A 6,239-nucleotide genomic window follows, 5' to 3' on the forward strand; every position below is an offset into this window, starting at 1 on the left:
AAATGGCTTCCAGATTACTCTTAATCTCTGAGATAAGTGAGAATTCGTTGACTGGAGCTAAGCTATAAATATAGTATCTCAAGAGACAAAACAGAGTTAAAAAGGACCCAGACCTATGAAAGACTTTTGGTGCTTGGTAAAAATTTAGCGTGGTTGTGAGAGGTAAGAAATAAAAGCAACAAAGTTGACATGGGTTATGAACTGATTGTAAATGTCCTTGAATGTGTGTTGTTGTTGTTGTTGTTTTTAGTTTTTGGACAACATCCTGTAGAACTCAGGTATTACTCCTAGCTCTGTGCTCAGAAAACTCTCCTGGCAGGTTTTCAGGGGACCATATGGAATGCCAGGGACCAAACCAGGTCCTTGTGGGCAGGCTGCATGCAAGGCAAATGCCCTACATTTGTGCTATTTCTCTGGCCCCTTGAATGTATTCTAAAGTTAACATCTGTTTTATCCTAGGATTAAAAGAAAATCTAATTATCTGAGTAGTGAAATTTTTTATCAGAAAGTAAAACTTATAACACTAATATAGCAAATAAATGAGTTTCTATAGCAAAGTATTATTAATTTGTTAGAGAATGAAGTGAGGTTAAGATTTTCAAAAAACAAAAAATATACTTAAGTGCTATTTTAAATAAGAATATTAATATCATATACTTTTACTTCTTACTTTCAACAATTATCCCTCAAGTGATTATTATTCACATTCCAGTAAAAAGATATATCATGTAGCTAACTGGCTAGAGGAAAAAATGATTGATAGATAACCCCTGATTTTAACTCCATACAAATTATTTATTCTAGAATTATAATAGCTGTGATAGAAATTAATTCTACTCAGTTCTTAAAATAGGGCTAGAGAGACAGTACAGAGGTAAGGCACTTACCTTGCCATATTGTTGATCCCAGTTCTATTTCCAGCACTACATTTAGATGGACTTCAGAGAACATTTCCAGGAATTATTCCTGAACACAGAGCCAAGAGTAAGACCTGAGCACAGCCAGGTATGCCCCTAAAACCAAAAATTAAATCAAATTGAGATTATAAATCAAACCTTTATTTTTAACTCTTTATTTTGGTCCCAGTGTCCCATTATAGGGCCCCTTAAAAATAAAGTACCTCAAAAAGCTTTTGCTTATGTTGGTTTTGACCATAAATTTAACTTACTAAAAACTACATATCTAACATTTAAAAATATTGATTGATTTTTATATAAAACAATAAACACATTATATATGATCATAGTTAATATTTGGCAAGAAATGTTATTCTCTAAAACAATACTTTCAATAGACAATAAAATTGTCATATTTTAATCTGATATTTAATTTGTTTTAATAGATTGTTAGGTTTATATATATATTGTGTTGGTATCATGATCATTTGCAAATAGTTTTGAAACAATGCTCTCTTTTTCAGTCATATATCTGTATGAGGCAGGATTCCATATATATATATTCCATATATATGATATATATACATCTCTGTATGTGGCAGGATTCCATATATATACATATATATTCCATATGTACATATATACATATACATATATGTGACTTAAAAGGAGAGCATTGTTTTAAAACTGTTTGCAAATAATCATGATACCAACACAATTTAATAAGTAAGAATTTCTACAATATTAATTGTAATATGGAATATGAACCCAAATAATGAATCTTTCATATTCTGTAATACTAAAACTTGTTGGTTTCTTTTGTACTTTGAATGAAGTTCTTTTTTTTATAATAAAATAATTCTTTAATTGAATCACTATGAGATACACAGTTGAAAGGTACAGTTCATATAAACAGATTCAAAGTTGTTCATGATTGAGTTTCAGTCACACAATGTCCAACACCCTTCCCCAGGGCACATTTCCATTTTCAGCTACCAAGGTCCCCAGATTCCTCCTACCTTCCTCCTTGCCTGCCTCTGGGGGACAGACATTTCTCTTCTCTCTCTCTCTCTCTCTCTCTCTCTCTCTCTCTCTCTCTCTCTCTCTCTCTCTCATATCTTTTTTATCCTTTTACACTGTGGTTTGCAATATTGGTTCTAAAGGCGTATCATGTCTATCACTGTACCTACTTTCAGCACCCAAAATTTTTAGTTCCTATCTATACTGATCATGTCCAACTCTCATTGTCATAGTAGTCCCTTCTCTGTCCTTTATTTCTGTATCATGCATTGGTCATTTGCAGAATAATAATTTACTGAGTTGTATAAATCTTCTGTTTTTTGATATATTTCATTATGCTATACTAAAACATCACATTTATTAATATCACCAATGATCTTATCAGAAAAAATAATACTGGAAAGTTGTTAAGTTTCTAGTGTAGATAGAAATGTTCAAAATAACAATTTACTTGAAAGTTTAAATTCTACTGAAGCAAATCTGCAGATATTTTACTTTAGGAGACAAACTGACTTTGTTAATTCTTAGAACATGTCTGACAAATACCCATGTCTGAAGAAATGCAATTTGCCATTCTTTCAGAAAAAAATAATGTTCCATTGAAGATACGTCTATCATTTACAACTGAGTAGAAAGATACCTGGCACCATAAAAAGACCTTGGGGAGAGAAAAAGAGAGTCTACAGAGCCTTTAGTAGTTCTCATGACAGCGTGCTTCAAGAGCAGAGAAACCCGAAATCTCTTAGGCCAATGGAATTCCCTTTCTAACTTCCCAAATACCTACTATGCCTTTGCAATTAAAAAGAAGGAGGAGGAGGAAGAGAGGAGGAGGAAAAAGAAGAAGAAGAGGAGGAGGAGGAGGAGAAGAAGAAGAAGGAGGAGGAGGAGGAGGAGGAGGAGGAGAAGAAGAAGCAGACGAAGACGAAGAACAAGAAGAAGAAGAAGAAGAAGAAGAAGAAGAAGAAGAAGAAGAAGAAGAAGAAGAAGAAGCACAAACCTTTTATGTAGTTGCTGGTTGGGTTTTGTTTTGTTTTGTTTTGTTTAGGTCCTTTTCATAGTTGCTGGCTTTGGTTTATTTTTGTTCTTTTTGTTTATTGGTATTGGTTTTTGTTTGCATTTTTGTATTTTTCTTGTTATTGCTTTGTTGTTTTTTGTTTATTTTTTTGTTTTGTTACCTTTTTCTTCTTTTTTTCTCTTCCCTTTTCTAAATTGATATCTATAACACCTAGAAGAACCCCTTCTAGTTTTTTCTTTTTTTTTCTTTTCCTTTTCCTTTTTCTATATCTCCAACAGCACCAGATGATTGAATCATCTTGTTAAGCCTCGTAAATCAAAGGGAAAAAATGAATGATACCAGGTCCAGACACTCACATGTACATTTAGTGGAAATAAAAAGTTATCAGACTTGAACATCAAACCGAAAGTCAACAACAACAGAATCTATACCTAATCCACAGCAAGCTGCACAAGTGGAACCAGTTACACTAGTATTCTTGGGGGTAAAGGAGATAGATATGGGAGGCAAATGGGAACAGGAATGGAGGGAGGACATCACTGGTGGTGGGAATGCCCCTGATTTGTCAATATGTACCTTAAATATTACTGTGAAATATTTGTAATTAAATTTGGCCACAATAAAAAAAAATTAAAAAATTACGTCTATTGGGTTGAAGCAGTGGTGCAAGTGGTAGGACGTTTGTCTTGTTACACGCAGTTTGATCTTTGGCATCCCATGTGGTTCCTCAAGCCAGGAGCGATTTCTGAGCACATAGCCAAAGAAAACCTCTGAGCATCACCGGTGTGGCCCCAAAACAAAAACAAACAAAAACAAAATATGTCTATCTTAGTGAGAATTCAAATAAATTGCATAAGTGCTTTATTTTACACAAACACCATATATCAATATGCAAAAGTGATTATGTGCTATTCTTAATTTGTCACAATAAATAATAAAATAAAATGTACTCAGATTAAGTTTTTAATAAAATAATTACCTCCTTCATCAGGATGACTATGTGAAACAACTATAAATTTATGTTATAAGCATGTGATATTGAAAAATACAATGTAGTTTAGTGTCACTTAACTTCTATCCAGGTACCAGCAGTTTAGCCATTACTGCTTTCGTATAAGTATTAGAAATGTCAACAGAGACAAAAGATAAAAATATAAAATATTATAAAAGAGTTTTGACCTCATTAATCATGCCAAAGAATTCAGGACATCTAGGGTCCATTATATGAACCACTAAACTAGAAATTAACCTACAGACCTAATGATTTACTTACAATGAAATAATGGGCTCTGTGTACAGTCTATTTTGTACTTAAAAATCCAACCAATGGTGAATGTTTTCATTTCTTACAAAAAAATTCCCTGTCAAAGGAGGTAAATTTAAGTCAATGTATTTTAATATCAAGCTAGATTTTGATATTATAAAGGTTACCTGTTAGAGTAAGAAAAGTTTTACTCAAGTTTATGATAAATGTTACCAAATGATCCATTTAATGTTTAGCTCAACAATAAAGGCCAGGCAGTAATAGTGGGAAGCTTATTTTGGAAAGCTGCTATCTATAATTTCATTAAGTATCTTATCATATAAGCAAAGTTCAACATAAGGGTAAGGGGTCAATTTGGATCCTTTCTTTAACTGGAGATCACTTCAACAACAGTATTGTCAAGAAGATTGTCCCCTGTAGTGATTCAATGCATCACACATACTTATTCTGACTGAGCAGGAAAATCCCTAAGCATTCACATAACATATTATCAAATTGAAATATGAAAAAGTCAAACCTTTCGAAAGAATTGCCCAACCCAAGCTGAAAGCTATATGAAAAGTTAGCTGATTCATCTAGGGCATTTTTGAACTTGTCAACAAGCAAAGCAGATCATGTGAAAGGCCATTTGAGCATGGTCCTGCCAACTGGTAGGCACAAGCCATGCTGACTCTTGTAGTTTCTTCAAATCATGTTAGGACAGGATTTGATCTCAGCTTCCCACACTAGGTGGGTTTCTATGAGTTATTCCCAATGTATGAGTATGTAAAGATCATCTGATTTTATCCATAGTTACAAACAAAGGAAAATAGTTTATATTTAAGTGTCATATGGGGTATGAAGACTGCTTTTGCCACTAACCGTGATTAGATAATGTATAAATATAAATACACAGTCAAAGTAAATCCAGGAACACATTCTGATTATTTTGTAATATTCTTATTTTTCTTGTAATTCAGATTGCAGATGCAGTCATTGTGATTTAATCTTTGGCTCTTAGGCACTTCCATTTATTCATTTCTCAGCAGAGCCGCAGACTTCTGACCTTCTCATTACAGTAGTTATATCTGATATATCACCATCTAAAACAATGTAATCTTTCCCAAAACCATATAAAACCCAAACCCTACTAAAAGGGCCCAATTATTAAGAAGCCCAATAATCATAACATTATCTCTAACTGCATACCCCTTCATTTTCTCATATATACCATAGGTTTCAGCAATATAAATGAGCTGAAGACAACTGCATTAAAAAATAGCACTGCTCAGAGGTTACTCATGGCTATGTGTTTAGGGAATATTTATGGAGGGCTCAGGGGATCATATGAACCAGAGGACTAGGGGAATTGAACCTGGGTCAGCCACGTGCAAGTCAAACACCAGACAACTATATTCGGAATACCTTTTAAACACTCACTCCAATACTTTGCACAAGGTGTTCTTTCTGCTTGAAGTGCTCTCTCTCTCTCTCTCTCTCTCTCTCTCTCTCTCTCTCTTTCTCTCTCTCACACACACACACGCACACTGGTAAAATAGCTCATGACTTACGACTAGGTCAGAACTGAGCTGAGTATCAATCTTGTAATCAGAGAATTCTTTTTTTTTCTTTCTGTTTTTTGGGCCACACATGATAATGCTCAGGAACTACTTCTGACTATGCACTCAGAAATCGCTCCTGGCTCGTGGACTATATGAGATGCTGGGGATCGAACCTCGGTCTGTCTTAGGTCAGCTGCATGCAAGGCAAACATCCTACCACTGAGCCACTGCTCCGACCCCATAAACAGAGAATTCTTGACTAGCTTTTTATCTTACCTTGCCATTTTGCCTTTTTATTTGACCCTACCATTATTGAGTCCTGTGATTATATAAACCAATTCAACCTATGACCAAGGGAAAGAAATGCCTCTGGTGAATGAAAGAGAGAAAATTCATTAAGAGAAAGAAACAGCTCAAGACAATGTGTGGATAATTCAAACACAATAATAGTACAGAGGTGTTAAGGCGCATACTTTGGATGCATTTGTTCAATCCTTAGCTCC

This window comes from Suncus etruscus, chromosome 12 (assembly GCF_024139225.1).
Source record: "Suncus etruscus isolate mSunEtr1 chromosome 12, mSunEtr1.pri.cur, whole genome shotgun sequence".
NCBI lineage: Eukaryota > Metazoa > Chordata > Mammalia > Eulipotyphla > Soricidae > Suncus > Suncus etruscus.